Source organism: Marmota flaviventris, chromosome 1 (genome assembly GCF_047511675.1).
Source record: "Marmota flaviventris isolate mMarFla1 chromosome 1, mMarFla1.hap1, whole genome shotgun sequence".
NCBI lineage: Eukaryota > Metazoa > Chordata > Mammalia > Rodentia > Sciuridae > Marmota > Marmota flaviventris.
Window position 1 is genome coordinate 200676115 of NC_092498.1, and position 16245 is coordinate 200692359.

The following is a 16245-nucleotide window of genomic DNA, read 5'->3' on the forward strand; positions in this document are numbered from 1 at the left end:
CCTGAGGATGCAGTCCTGTGCAGATGCGGTCCCTTCCCTCCAATTTCCCCTGACTGTTCGAGCTACTTTTCCCAGCCATTGTCTGGTGTTCCTGGTCCATCCTCCAGCATAGTCCCCAAGCTCCTCCGGTGCCTCTCCCGCTACCTCCAGCTACAGCAACGGGGCTTCGCCCGCCTCCAGCCACCACCAGGATGCCCTCCAGCAGCCTGCGCGCCGGCCGCAGGTGCGCCCCGCCCGGCCCCGCCCCACCCCAGCGTTGCGTCACGGTGACGCACAGCCCGCGCAGGCGCATTCGGCCCCACCCTCCCGCGGCCGGCCGCCCGCCGCTCGGTATTATGATTAGCGCTGGGTGCGGGGTTCCAGCGGCCGGGAGGGAGTTGTCGGCGCCGCGGCCGCTGCGGACGGACGCCCGCCTGCCGGCTGAGGTAGGGCAGTGCGGCTGGGCAGGCGGCCGGGGGCGGGGGCGCGACCGCCTCCGCCGCCTCAGGGGCCGCCGCCGTTGCCCGCTCGGGCGCCGCCGCGGGGGAAAGTAAGTTGCGCGCTCCGCGCTCCCGCGCGGCGGAGGACGCGGGCCCGGGCTGCGGCGGCGCGGCCTGGGGGGCGGCGGCGGGCGGGAGCGGCACTGCGGCGCGGGCCGCGGCGCCCAGGCCCTGCCCTTGCGGCCGCGGCGGGATTGCGGCACCCGGAGGCCGCGGCCCCGCGCCCCGCCCCGGGCGGCCTCTCAGTGGGCTTTGCGTTCTTAATTTGTTTTCTGTTTTTAAGCGAATCTAGAAATCTGGCTGCGGTACGAGGGTTTCTCGGTCAAATTGCAGCTTTACAATAGAACGGGGATATTGTCTGTAGAGAAAGGACAGCGGGCTGAGGAGAAGCAGCATCGTTCCCAGGGGAGAGTCAGAATTTTTCGGATGGGAAAACCTACGTTCTTCTCCATAGCCATCGCCTGTTGATTTCTTTCTGGACCATTGTGCAAAAAAACCTTCCTGCCTTGGACTTCGACTTGGGATTCAGGAGAGTAGCAGCCTTTTATGCTACGGGTTCCTGGAGCTGTGCTATTGCTCGCATTTGGATCAGATACAATCCAGTAGCTTCATAGGGAGTTTGGGTCAAGTGCAATGTTTGGGGGGAATTAAGCAGTGGGGTTCCTCAGTCTATAGACCGATGGGGATCCAGGACCTTTCAAAGTATCAGGTTATTTCTTTCCCTTCCATTTAATTGAGAGCATTCTCAAAGTCTTAGGAGGTGGTGAAGCAGACTTAATGTCAGATTTTAAGGTGAAGCATGGCTTGCAAGTGATGGAACTGCAAGTGTTGAGCATCCTGTTGAATCTCCACAAATCAAAAGCCTCATTTTGGGTTCCCTGAAAGGGTTGGGTTTCCATGTCCCATATCAGTCTTTAACTTCTCAGAATGTGTACTCTAAAGCCTGGGTTCTCAGGCTTATGTAATCAACTTGTTAATTTATAATCTTGTTACATTGCTTTCCAGATTTATAAAATCATTCCCTTAAGGAAATCTGTCTTCAACGTCTGCTTAAATATTTCTCTTGGAATTGGATTCCTGAAGAGGAATGTACTGTACAAGTAGTGATTAAAGCATACTAATTAGACAAGTTTCTTTTTTTAAAGAACACCAAATATATATTGATTCTTTTCTCTATTTGTATAATTGTCCTTGTGAGGAAAATAGATGACATTCCCATTTTACAGAACTAAAAATGAGAGAAATTACATGACATTCCCAAGGTCATATTTGAAGCAGTGTAGAAAATCAAGTGCATGGTGCAAACTTTTCTTAATACTCTTATTTTCAGGACTTTTGGAGAGGAAACTTGAGTGTCACTTTCCAATTTTTAAAATTTCCATAATCAGTTATTATTTTATGCACAAAATTTACTCTCTTTATTTTCTGTGCTATTGCATTAAGATCCATTAGTTTAATGGAGACTTAGAAGTTATACTAATTTTATGTGTACTTTTCTAAACCAGAAATACAAATTGGTTCAAGTTTAATCATATAACCCTAAAAGAAAGAATTTTAAATGTCTTCATTAAAATTGAAGGAGATTCATCATATTTTTACTGGCCACAGGAAATATTGCACATCTAAATTTCACCAAGGGTGCTTCCTTCATATTCAAAGTGAAACTAAATAGAAAAAAAGTTATTTTTGGAGATATTGAACAGCCATGGTTCTAAACATTGGTATAAATAAGGTATGCTTTTTTTTTCTCCCTGTGGTTCTTGTCTGAGCTGAAGAGGTCATTCATTATACGGCCTAGGAAGAAAAGAGTACAAGTGAATTTTCCACATGGGACAGAATTTTAGGAATTAAAAACATAGATAAGGGACTCCAAAGGCTTAATTTTACAACTTTACAGCTGTTTGCTTAATAAACCATAAGGTAGACTTTTGAGTCAAGATACTTTTGTAAGAAAATTTACTCAGAATATAGGTACTTCCTGGTGTCCATATGCAGGTAAATTCTTAGAGCAGCTTAGTTTGAAAAGTTGAGTGGATTCTAGGAATTTTGAAAATAAACTTAACCTTTGATTATTTATTCATGGAAACTTTGTGTACATTTGGGGACATGGGGTAGAGGATAGCAGTAGAGAAGTTAACAAAAACCAGTCCTGCCTTTAGGAGCTTAGAAGACATAGGGGGAACACTATATAATAAGAATAAAAAGTACATAATAAGAATTGAAGCATGCCTTGGTGAGCATAGGAAAAAACCCTGCAGAAGTAGGGGCAATGAACAGTCTGACCTGGGAATGCTTCCTAGAGAAGGTAATGGTTGAACTGGTCTTAAAAGGAAAAGGGAAAGAGGATCAGGATTCAGGGAAGCTGAGAAAAATGAGGTCAGGTGTCAGGAGAACTTAAATCCAAGTGGGTGAAAAGGAGTTGAAAGAGAGGATGTAGCTGTTCTTTCTTCAATGCATTTGAAAAGAAAGGGGAATGGGGCTCTATCTTTGAGGGACAATGAGGAAGGTTTTTTTGTTTTGTTTTGTTTTGGGTTGGAAAGAACTGGTGTCATATCCCTTGGGCTTAATGGCCCCAAGTGTGAGTACTGAAAGTGTATTGTCTGCTTTGGATGATCCAAAACTATGGTATTCACACCCATGAGGTGTGAATTTCCTCATTTGCTTTTCTGCACATCTGCTTTGGGTTGTGGCCTTACATCCCTTGGAAAACCATTTCTTGCCATTAGTAGGGGAGGAACCTGTCTAAAAGAAGATTCCTGCTCTGCCTTCCCTGAATGTATATTTCTCTGCTGTCACTTCCAGAGCCTCCTGAGAGTCTGCTTTGGCACCTTCAGCATTTGGCTTCTTCTCAGGTAGGCTCTTCCTTGACAAACCAGGCCTTTATACCTTTCTTATGTTGTGCTTCCTAGTCTGCTGCAGTTACTCAACAGTTACTTCAAAGTCAGGGGGCATTATCTATCCATAGGACATGTTTTAAATTGTAAAGTGTCTCCAGGCTCAAAACGAGACCCAGTCTTGCTTTTGGGTCTCTCCATCTAAATGCGTATGCCCTCAACTATATATTTGCCTGGACTTTTTTTTTTTTCCTTCTAGACTCTTTAATATAGGTTATGAAATAAATGCTCCAGAAGCATTGGTCACCCGATGTGGCTGTGGTCAAATCACGGCCTCATTGGGTCTGAATTTCTCAGTTGTTGGCATGCAGTTATCATTCTCAAACTCAAAAGACTGGCAGCTGTTTGAAGACCAAAGACCACTTCCTAGACCTGTATATCCCCAGACTGGAGTAATGCCCAGTACCATCTGTGCACCCGGAAAATGTCTTGATGATGAAACTTTAAAATTGAAGCTTTAATTTGTTGCTCTTATGAGCCTGTTAATAGAGACTATGCCTACTTTAATACAGGCAGGTTGGATTTAAATTGTTTTTCAGTCACAGAATTTTAGAGCTAGAAGCAAATCTTCCACTCTGCTAGATGTTCAGGAAGTGTTCCCATTCTGTATTCTCAGTCTGAGAGAATGGTACTGTGGGTCACTCTCCTTTAGAGTCATTGTATATTTGCCTTATTCCTGTGCACCAAGTTCTTGGATTCTGCCTCTGAAACAAATCTTTTCCACAACATTCTTATCATCACCTGGATAGTGACTGCCCTTATTTTTAAGCCTTTAAGTAATTATTTACCTGGAGACACTTCCAGTAGTCTCCTTACTTGTCTCCCAGCTTTAGTCTTACCCTTCCAGTCTGATCTTCATTTTTGCTGCCAAAGTGATTTGTTAAACTGCCATTCTCCTGTTCAGGATTCTTTGGCGGCTTATGCTAGCATTCATTTGTTCATTTAACAGAATGTATACATATATTTTAGGTAGATGTTACACTTGGCAGGCCCTGGGATACAGAGCTGAATAAAATGGACTTGGTCCTTACATGGACTGAACTTCTCAGTTAGTCTAGTAGGATATGCAGATTATTGATCACAAATAATTATATGTTCTCATAGTTGTGATAATAATGGTATAGGACATAATGTGCTGTGGGTGGGTATAGAGAACTGGTGTGTGCAGGAAGGTGGGGAGGGCATGGGAATGATCAAGATGGTGAACTTTAAGCAGGACCCTAAAACATGGGTGATGGCTAGCCACATCTGAGACAAATAAATTGGTCATTTATATGGAATACAAAGCTGTTTGGATATTTGGCCCTTATCTTCCAGTCTGACCTTGTTTCCTATGATCCGCATGTATTATTGTCCCAATTGCAGTTCTTGGCTCAAACACTCAAAACAGTTTCTTTGTGGGGCTGAGAGTATAGCTCAGCATTAGAGCACTTGGCATAGCAGGCGTGAAGCCCTGGGTTGGATCCCCAGCACTGCTGGCGGAAAAAAAGGAAAACATAATTCTTTGGGAATACTTCTATGAACTCCCCAAAGTATATTTAGAGAAAGGACACCTCTTTTTGCATATCTGTTCCTGTAAGAAGTTGTAAAGAACTTGAGTCGGTACCTTTCTAGTATATATCCAGTTGGGATGTTGGGCTAATTGGGGAGGGTACTGATAACAAGAAGGTGGGGAACCAAATTTACTACCCCTCTCTAGTATTGGAATCTCCTGGGAGATTCCAGGGAGGTAGGCCAGTTCTAAAAAGTTGGGGGAAAGCATCATTTGTAAGTTTCATCCCACTCACACCTTTTAACTGTGTATTGTCCTGCTTAGCTTTCACAGTAACTAGAAGGTGGTGATTATCTGTTTTATAGATAAAGACATGCTTGTTCATATAAGTGGAGTGACTTTTACCCTTCATTGTTCTGTCATGCTGCTCTGCATGTTGACTGAAAAAATGACTTTTGATCATTCCTAATACGTACCTTATAGTGAAGATAATAAAGAGAAGCTGACCGTGTGGTACTTCTTCTCCCATGTTCCCACTCCCCTGTATGTGTGTACATACCTCTTAGGTCATTTTATTGTGTATGGGTTTTTTTTTTTAGTTTTTTAGGTAGACACAATGTCTTTATTTTATTTTTGTGTGGTGCCGAGGATCCAACCCAGTGCTTCATGATTGACACCCCATTTTATTGTGTTTAACTCTATGTTGCATAGCTGGGGAAATATTTGTATATGTCATCTTTTATGTTTTAGATTTTTAAAAGCAAGTTTTACAGTATGACTCATCTATATGAAGTTCATTGTAGATTTAGGACAGTATACTAACAAATATTCATGGACAGGTTTAGAAGCTAGAGTGTACAGTATTTGTGGATTTCTAAGAATGATATTGTATATCTCCTCCCTTTTTTTTCTTCTTTATTGTGTCAGAACTAAATTTGTTTTTTCCCCCACATTTTTTTATTGGTGCATTGTAGTTGTACATAATAGTGGAATTTGTTGTTACATGTTTATAAATAAATATGTAACAACATTATTTGGCCAATATCACTCCCCAGCACTTTCCCCCTCCCTTCTTCCCATCCCCTTTCTTATAGCCTTTTTATTTAGCAGTGAACAAAGGCTGAGCGAATTTTTTTTTGGTGCCCAGAACCCAGGGATGCTTTATTGTTGAGCTATATTCCCAGCCCCCCCCCCCCTTTTTTTTTTATTTTTCATTTTGAGAGAGGGCCTTGCTAAATTGTTGAGGCTGGTCTCCAACTAGCAATCCTCTGGCTTCAGCCTCCCAAGTTGCTGGTATTACAGGCATGCACCACCACACCTGGCTAGGCTGAGTGAATATTAAGGTAAAGTTTTGCTTTCTGTTTTACATCATTCACTTTATTGGCATAAAGCATTATGAATGGTACTTTTTAAAGAAATTTATAATATTTGTAATATTCTGTGTACAGTTTCAGGGATTGATTCTGTACTTGCTTTCCTATCTGATAAGTATTTACTAATCCTCTTGTAAAGGAAAATACTTTTTCAGAAAACAACTGGAAAGAATATAATTTGCCTGGTGCACTTAAATTGCAGTTTAGGAAAGGTTGAAGGTTTTAAGAAGAAAATAGAACCTGCCTAAATTTTTATTTGATTAAGTTGGTGTTGGCTGGGGGTAGGGGGATATCTTGCCATCCACAAAATTGTATGCAAACAATTGTAGGAAGTTATTTTCAAGATGCCATTCCATTTCTAGATAACTAATAATTACCCAGCCTGTTTTTTGAATGGTTATTTGCCTGTAACTTCCTTCCTTGACTTAACAAATAGTTTCTAAACATTTCAAAAAGTTTTTAACTGAATTATTTGTTAATGGTGTTTACTAGAGGATTCTTTAGTGGCACTGGAGAATTTCCTTTATTGAATTGATTGCTGGGGCAGGTAGCTTACTGGGCATATCAGAATTGGAGGAATACCAGAAATGTCAAAGTAGGTTTATTATAGTGCTTTAGTTTCTCAGGAGAAACCATAGTAGAAAAAGAAAAGTGAAGCTTTGTATTGTACAAGAAAGAAAAATGTAAGGCCCAGGTTAGTGGGGTCTGGGGTCTAATCTAAATAGTTCTTACAGGGTTTAGGACTGAGGCAGAATGAGTCCTTCACCTCCTTGGCCCTGCTTTCTCATTTGAAAAATGATGCCTCTATTATGTCACTTATTGTGAGGAATTAAATGATATAAAAATTTTAAAAGTGAGTATATAAATTCCTACTAATTAAATTGTTTCCTCTTTTTAAGGCTTATATTTCAAATAATACTGGCACTCTGTTAAGTAATTGTGGGAGTAAAAAGCATTTTTAAAATTTGGAGTGAAACAAAAATCAACTAGTTATGCTGTAAAATTTATTTCTGTATAACCTTATTGAGGTTAGTAGTAGATTTTTAGGAGAATAGAATGTATATGGGTAATAATGAGAGAACTTGTAACAAGTCAAAAACAGAAATTGGTGATTTAGGTAACTTTGAACTGAATAATGAACTTTTTAAATTGGTTTAAGTCTCTAAATGATCTTATTTCTATTTTGCTTTCATATTGGTACCTAAAGGTATCTTCTCTTGACCTCATATAATTCTTTTACAAGAAACTTTGCCTGTGCATTTTTAACTCTGATGTTTTGATTAAGCTGAGCTATAATTCAAAGGTAGATATGTGATGAATTATTTAGTATGGCAAGTTTTGCATCAGTTTTGAGAGGGTAAATGGTGAGCCATTAGGGTTTCTACAGAATCAGCTTTCTCCTTAATCTTACAGAATTTACCTCACCTCCACCCAAAATCCTAACTTTACTCACACTGGTGTTCCCCTTTCCTGAGCTAACCAGCCATATGTACTCCCCACTTGGCTGCCTCTATTTACCCTACCTGTAGTAATGATGTTTCGCTATTCCCCACTGAAGAATGAGCCCTAGTCTGTGGGCTAACCCCTGCCTTTGGTGATCCTGTTCTTCCTTAGTTCCTTTCCTCAAAGACTAACATGTGTGATTATTTATCTCTCTTTATGTAGATTCTATTTTCTTAACTCATTTTTTGTAAGATTTTAAAGGGCAGGAACTGCATTGTGTCCTCCACAGTTAGGGCTCAAATTATTTGTTAATGAAAATGACTCAGTATTCCTGTTCCTCAGCCTGAAGGAATTATGTACCTTCTCCCTTGGGGGAAGCAGAATATTTCATCAAATATGTTTTGTTTATTAAGATTACATAAATATGTATTAGAAAGTATTTTGAGAGAAATTGGTTTATTTCTTAATATAAAAGTAAATGAATAATTATAGAAAGTAAAAATTTTAATAGCCTCTGTTTCTTTTGGATTATAAAAGCAGCACATATTCACTGAGGGTAAATGGTGAGCTGTTACCATTTACCATAGAGGAAAAACTCTGTAATCTTACTTAATATTTTAGATTTTAAAATATACATTCATACAAATTATATGCTTTTTGAAAAATGAGATCATATGCTATGAAATTTAGTATATAAAGTTTTTTATTTACATTATGTTGTAAGAATTTCCCCAGAGTAAATAGTCTTAAATGTACTAGCATTGTACTAATGTCGAATATACTATGATTATTTAACTATTTCTGTATTATAGACTTTTAGGTTATTTCTGACTTGGGGAGCATATTTAAACATCACTGAACATTATTGAATATAAGTATTTATCTGCATCTTTAAGAAACAAATTTAGTACATGTTGAATATCCCTTATCTGAAATGCTTGGGACCAGAAATGTTTGGATTTGGAGTTTGTTTCTTCTTTAGATTTTAAGATATTTGCATATACATAATGAGACATTGTAGGGGTGACACCCCAATCTAAACATGAAACTCATTTGTTTCATATACATCTTATACACATATTAATTATTTTTTGTCACAAAAGGTTTATGGAATGGAATGTTCTACAATACTTTGCCACTCAAGAAGTTTCAGATTTTGGAGAATTTCAGATTAGGGATGATAAACCTGTAGTAATATTAATTGAGGACATGAACAATTTTTAAGGCTCTTAAAATTCATCTTGGCAAGTTTTTTTTCAGAAACTTAACTTCTGACTCCACCAGTTTAAGAAAATTTCCAAATGATTCTCTTTTTAGTCAAAGTCAGCCAGTATTTAAGGAGTTTTTTTTTCCCTTCCCTCTTCCATCATTATTTTTTACCTTTTATTTATTGATTGATTTTTAACGGTTATCTCCATCCCAAATTGGAGGAGTTGGGGGAGATAGAGAGTTAAAATGAGTTTTGACCATGCTTTGGAAAAAGAGATTTAGATTATAAACATTTAAAATTTTTCCACAGCTTCCAGTTTACATTCTGTTTTTCTGGGAATAATGGGTAATGGTGGTTTGGTTTGATTTATTTTGGAGTAATTTCTACACACCAGCTTTTGTTTAAGTCATTCTTTATTATACCTTATGCCAGGATGTCACCATTACTGATAGGTAGAAATGGTGAACACACTTAGTTTTTTTATCACTTTAACAAGAGGCATGTTCTGTTTAGGAATTTGAGCTTATTATCTCAAATTATCTGTGTTGCTGATCCAAGTTTTATGGCTTGGATGTTAGCCCCTTTCCCTCTACAAATACTAAGAACTACTCTATATCAGCTAATAAATGATTTGCCTGACTCTTGAGTACATTCAGATTCATTGATATATTCTGAAACTGTAGCTTGTTTCACTTAGAGGAAATAAGGATTACTTAAACCAGCACTTCAAGGATTGATCTGCATCAGCAACCCAGTCACTGCCTTCAGAGACTGGATATTGATGGACTGGTTTTGGGGGAAAATATTATAATATTCCAAACAAAATGTAGAGAGCCTATATAAGTAGCCTTACACTTGCATACAGCTGTTTTATTTTAAATTCTTACACTTTCTCATGCAGTGGGTTGGTCCAAAGTGGTATCTAGGGAGAGCCATCTTGGGCCATTATACTGTTTTGTTCTTATGTGTACTGGGGGAGAGGAGTGAGTAGGAAACATTTGCTTGATATATAGACCAAACTGCAGTGGTAGTGATGTCAACAAAAAGCTAAAAGTGAGTTTTAACAAGAATAGCAGAGTGGATTACAAATTGACAGTACATTTAACAGGGGCTGGTTCTACAACTGTTTTCGGCAGCTTGCAAAACGTGTGTACGGCCACCCACACTTCCTTCCTCTTCTCCAGCCACACCCACACCCTGCAGTTGCTTCTCCTCTCTTAGCTGGGAGAACATCAATAGATTCTTGCAACACATACCAGTACTTGTTTCTCAAACATGAATTTCCATATTATAAACACTCTTGGCAAGTTGGCCTGTTTCATTTAGGTCCAGCCTAGTTATATACATGTATGAACATGTGCTGAATAAGAAGGCTGCTTTAGAATGGCCTAATTTAATGGTGTTTGCTGTTTAAAAAGCAGTCCTTTTAGCTATATAGTCATTAAAATTACTGAAGATTTTAATACATGAGAAAATGTATAAAGTAGCTATCAAATTTCGTGACTATCTTAACTTTGTAAAGAAGCCTAAGAATGAAAGATGTACACCTAGACCTGATGAAGAAGTCATCATCCATGAGATTAAAAAATCACCTGTAATTAATTTCTCTTTTGCACTATTCAGCATGTCTCAAATTTTCTAAAGTGAATTGTGCTAACTCCTCCGGGTCGATTTTTGGAGAGAAATATTTATAAAAGTGCAAAAAACCTTTCTCTGTCCCTGACATCACCTCCCTTGCTCCATGTACTATCTTATTTTATAAAAAAGGAAATTGTGTCTGGGCCTATATTATACATAGAAAAGAAAGACTGTGTAGCAGAATGTTAACAGATGTTATCAAAGGTGATGGGATAATGGATGATATTTCTTAAATCCCCTTTTCGCTAATTTGCATATTCTAGTTGTATTTTTTTCCTAAACAAAACAGATACTTAATTCATAATTGAAACAAAAATATTAAACCAAAGTAAAATATGTTACATGAAAAAAGCAAGATATATGATATAATGATCATGCATTTATAAAACAAAAGTTGCCATATATAAATATTTCGATATTGACCCCCCAAAAAATATCAGTAGTGCCAATTTTCAGTGCTAGCACTATGGATATCTTTTTATTTTTTGCTTTAATTTTTGTGCTTTCCAAGTTTTTTAAATATATCACTGTGATGGGAAAAAAGTAAAGGAACACTTAATCCTTTTTTAAAGGGTAAATTTGATAGAAAATTATCTTAATATCTTAAAAGTAGATACTTGGGGGGGGTTGGGATGTTTTATTGAAAAATCATCAGACTTTGATGCTCAGCTAAAGGCATTATTTTCTTTACCTTAAAATCTTGTAACACCCAATTTAAATTTGATATATTTTGCAAATTTGGATGGAATTTTTATGACAGCAAAAGAAATACTAGTTCAGTGAATTCGTTTTTTGAAATTGGGTGAACAACTGAAGAATTAGTTCTTGGGAAATGGAAGTGCCATCATTTTAACAGTGGGCATGGGTGTGAATTGTACTTACTGAAGGCTTACTCTATGCTGGGCATTATTTTAAGCATTCTACCTGTATTAACTCACTTAATCCTGACCACAGTCTATGGGGTGTTGTTTTCTTATAACTAGCATTTTCTAGTGAGGAAACTGACCATATAGATAGGTTGGGTAACTATTGAGGTCCTGTGGCATGTGATTGAACTGAGATTCAAATCTAGTTATTGACTTTCAGAACCAGTGCTCCGCCACTGGACTAGTACATTGTCTTGCCATGGAGACTGGGTGAAACAGGGATTTTGAAGAGAGAAGCAGGTAGGCATAATGGGAGGTGCTATCATCATACCTGACTTGGAGCAGGCTTGCATCCCAGGGTTTGCCCATCTCTAGATGTGGATCTTTGTGTTGGCTTTGTTGGCTTTATTTATGCTGCATAACTCTCTGTCCTCATTCTCTCCTTTGCAGTAGCAGATTTGTTTTCACATCCAGAGGTCACCTACCTTTCCTTCTTTCACCTTTCCTGCCTACTTTTTCCTATTCCCTTGCATTCCTTTTCCCCCAAATGCATGTGAACTTGGGCTTAATGATTACCTGGACACTGCTCACCTTTAGTGTAAGATGTGAATGTGAATGTTTAAGCCTTTCAGTTGTTTGTGTGATATTCAAGGTTGTGGAAATGCCTGCAAGGCTACCTTAGTTAACATTACCTTACTGTACCATAAACTTGATATAAGTCATCTGCTCACATTCATAGTGATAGTTTAATTTTACTATCGTATGGCAAGTCTCTTTATTATGCTTTTTGGGTTCACAGATACCCAGAAATCAATCATCAGAATTGATTTTTGTTTGCCTTTACAGAGGAGTATTTTGTAAAGGTGCTCTCTATGGCTCCTTTTGTGGGTATTTCATGAACCCACAGGGGCTCCTGGAGGTGGGTTAGGCTTGGAAGCCAGGCTGAACAGAATTGGAACCTGAGACTGCTACTTAACTGACAAATTGAGCCTGATTGGCCTATACCTTGCAGGCTCACAGTGAAAATGCAGCAGAATGCAGATTCAGGGTTTGTCACCCAGTAGGCATTTAGAAAATAGCAGATAATACTGTTATTCATTATGATTAGTTCTTCCTTCCAGTGGAATAATTTTTTAACCCGTCTATTTAGAAAAATTTCTTTGTATCTCTTCACCTTGAAATTCCTATTTACTAAAGATTTGCTAAAGGAATTGTAAGTCATAGAAGATAGAAAGATAATAGTAGGAGACTGGATCACTAAAAACAAATTTTGCCATTTTTACATGTTTATATAGAATCTGGTCTTATGGTTTATATTTTGACTTTAAGCACAGTTAAATAGAACTAAACTAGAAATGTTTTTCTGTATTTTCTTCTAGGAGAAAGAAGCAACTAACAAAACACAGTGATAACAAGGATTATTCAGTGTGCAGTTTTCAGGGTATGTCTTGGAACTGATACAAATTCACCTTTACTTTACATAGGCCATATCTTAACATTCAGCATTGGTGTTCAGAATGACTTTCAGGCACTGTGAGATCCTCAGAGAGAAAAAAAAGATTGAATTATTTCTTATCGTAACTCAAAATGCACTTGATAGTAGGATTAGATAGTGCACTAGTATTTTAAAAGATATTCATTAATAAGGATATTTTTCCTCCCAACCTTAAGTTAATCATAATATCCTGTTTTTAGATATACAGTTGGAATTGTAGTTTCGTACTCTTTAAAAGTGAGCACTTGTACTAAAAGTTAATTCTTTGATAAAGTAATTAATCAAAGAGACCTATTAGATTATTTTCTGTGAGCTTTCTAGTAAAAGTTATTTCATTTTGTCCCATTGGCACATACTGGGAAGAGAAATGTTAAGGTGTTAATAGTGATTTAGTGATTATCTCTGGTTGTCTTGGGACTTGAACAAAACCCTTTTTAAAAAATGTATTATTTTTGTAAAAACAGATTTAATTAAAAAACAGATTCATTTATCAAATCTGATTTTTATGCCACTTTTCAGGAGCAAATGTAAATTAATATGATAGATGAAGATAACAAAGATTATATAACTGGGGAGAGCTGAAAGAGTCTATTTTGAAAGCCTAAGTTGCATTTGCAAACTTGAGCAATAGAAACATAGATAGACTCTTAGGATTTTAAGAATAATTACTGCCCTTATAATTAATTTAAATTAAACATTTAAAGATAGTTTCCTATTCTCTGGAATTAGCTAACAGTTTTTTATTTTTAAAATTAAATTAAACTGAATTTCTTTTTGGGAGCTGTTGTCCAAACAACAAAATCTTCCAATTTGGATTTTCTTGTTAATCTTGTCATTAATATTATTAGCTCATATTACAAAGATAGTATGGCGTATAGAAGAAATTGGCTATCATCGTACTGGTTTCTTATTTTAAAAAAAATCTTAATATAGGATTAATAATTTAGATTTGGTACTGAAATCTGCTTGCAGAAACAGCATAGCAGTGTTTAAAAGCACTGACTGGTGTTAGATAGCCCTGGGGTTGGCTCCAGCTTTTTTACATCCTGACCCTGCCTACGCCAAGTTACTTAATATTTTTGTGCCTCAAAATGGGGCTGATATTCTCTATTTGTTGAGGTAGGATTGAAAGAGGAATTATGTAAAGCATTCAGTATATGACTAGCATAGTACTCATTCAGGGAATAGTAGTGCTCCTTATTGTAATAATTCCTAAAATATATAAAACATGTTAGTAAGCATATTACTGTTGACTTTTTAAGCTTATAATCTATACATTTCTTGAGATGGCCCCAAATATGAGATTTTTATCATTTCTGAAGTGATAAGACTGTGAGAATAACTTTATAACATTTTTATGGTTTATTTTTTTTTAATATTTTTTTAGTTGTAGATGGACACAATACCTTTATTTTATTTATGTGGTGCTGATGGATCAAATCCAGGGCCTCACACATGCTAGGCAAGTGCTCTACCACTGAGCCACTGGACCCCAGCCCTATGGTTGATATTTTAACTCTGTAAGATATCCCAAATGTAGCATTGATTAAGGTAGACAAATGATTATAAAGAGTATGGGCTGAATGGATAAGAAAAATGTGGCATTTATACACAATGGAATATTACTCAGCACTAAAAAATAACAAGATCATGGCATTTGCAGGGAAATGGATAGCATTAGAGCAGATTATGCTAAGTGAAGTTAGCCAACCAAAAAAACAAATGCCTAATGTCTTCACTGATATAAGGGGGGGTGACTCAAAAAGGGGTAGGGAGGAAGAGCATGAGAAGATTACCTCTGCTCTAGATAGGGAAGAGAGGTGGGAGGGAAAGGGAGAGAGAAGGGGAATTGCATGGAAGATGGAAGGAGATTCTCATTGTTATACAGAATACATGTATGACGATGTTAGGGGAAAAAAAAAGAAGTAGAGAGAAGTGATGGCAGGGGAAGGGAGGAATGGAAGGACAACAGAATAAAATAAACGTTATTATTGCTGTGTGTATATACATGACTGCATGACCAATGTGATTCTGCAACCTGTACACTCCAAAAAATGAGAAATTATATCCCATCTGATTCAAATGTATGATATGTCAAGATCATTTTACTGTCATGTGTAACTAATTAAAACAAATTTTAAAAAAAGAGTATGGGCTTTAAAATGAGTTAGGATTGAATCCTATTTTCAGTGCTTCACTTAAGTCACTTATTACCTAGAACAGAATATGTTTCCTTGGTATAAAAATGAGACTGTTATCTCTCAGGATTGTCAGGAACCACAGACATACTCTAGTCTGATTTATTTTGCACAAATACCTATAGTAGGATTTCAAAAAATGTTGGCTTTTCTTCTGTTCTTTGAAATAAAACTGAAATTTTAAGGAGTATATTACTAGTGTTGATTCTTTTTTTTTTTTTTAAAAACTGCTTTATTATATGTAAAATCTAGTTGTTTGGAATATTTTTACCTAAATGGATTAAATACTATTAAATACTTCTCTTAATACTGTGCAGCTAAACATTGGAAACCTTTTACTGAGAGAATTAGAAAAGACTTTACTGAATGGATGGATATACACTCATAGCAAACAAAGCTAGTCTTGGAAGGTTGCTGTATTCCTCAATGGATTTTGGTATTCATTTCTATTAGATGTTAGTCAGAAAAATAAAAATGTGAGTTCAGCCTGTGATATTTAAAGTGACATCTTAATTTGCATAATTTTAGACATTTGTTTTTCTGAGTCAGGAACATTTGTAAGAACTTATTTCTGTGTTTGGGGTTTACAGTTTAAAGATTGAAAACTTGGTCTTTAAGACCAAATGGTCTTTTTAATTTAAATGGTCTATAAGAATCCATGCTTATTTACTTTTTAAATATAAGCAGGCCAAGGAAGTTTATTTTTGAGAGTCGGAAAACCATAATAAAAATGGACGAAAGAGTGAGTAGCAAGAGTAAGCAGTAATCAGTTAGCAAGTGTTGTGTGCCAGGTGTTAGCCTAGGCACTAGTGACAAAAGAACAAACAATTGCCTTGTAAACATTTTGGGAAAAAGTTAACATTCAAAATTTGATAAAACAGTTTTTAGTGCCTGCTATATATAAGCACTATTCTAGGTTATTGGGGGGAAAGTGGAAGAGCTTAGAATAGAAGGAACCTTCCAATCTGAATGGAAAAATGGTGTGTACAAATACCTACAGACTACATAGGATGGAGGTATCCCAAGGCAGTTTGGAGATGCAGAGGGCAGAAGGTAATTCTCTCTAGGAGAGTTAAAGAAGACTTCACAGTGGCACTTTTTGCACTTAAAATATTGCTTTTTTGGGTTAAGATGAAAAAGTTATGGAGTTTCTGTTC

The 16245-nt window shown here is 37.2% G+C and overlaps 1 protein-coding gene across 6 annotated transcripts in view; it reads left to right on the forward strand.

Annotated features, from left to right (window-relative positions):
- The first annotated feature begins 319 nt into the window (after window positions 1-319).
- Window positions 320-16245, forward strand: part of Snrk (SNF related kinase) — a 47843-nt gene continuing 31917 nt past the window's right edge. The window contains exons 1-3 of one of the 6 annotated variants that reach the window (XM_027932098.2): window positions 332-425; window positions 3282-3331; window positions 12775-12836. The gene's annotated coding sequence lies outside the window, so the exon portion shown is untranslated. Of the gene's footprint in view, window positions 426-843; window positions 3332-12774; window positions 12837-16245 lie in introns of those variants that run through there. The other 5 variants (XM_027932100.2, XM_071600306.1, XM_027932097.2 and 2 more) reach the window with 5 other exon arrangements.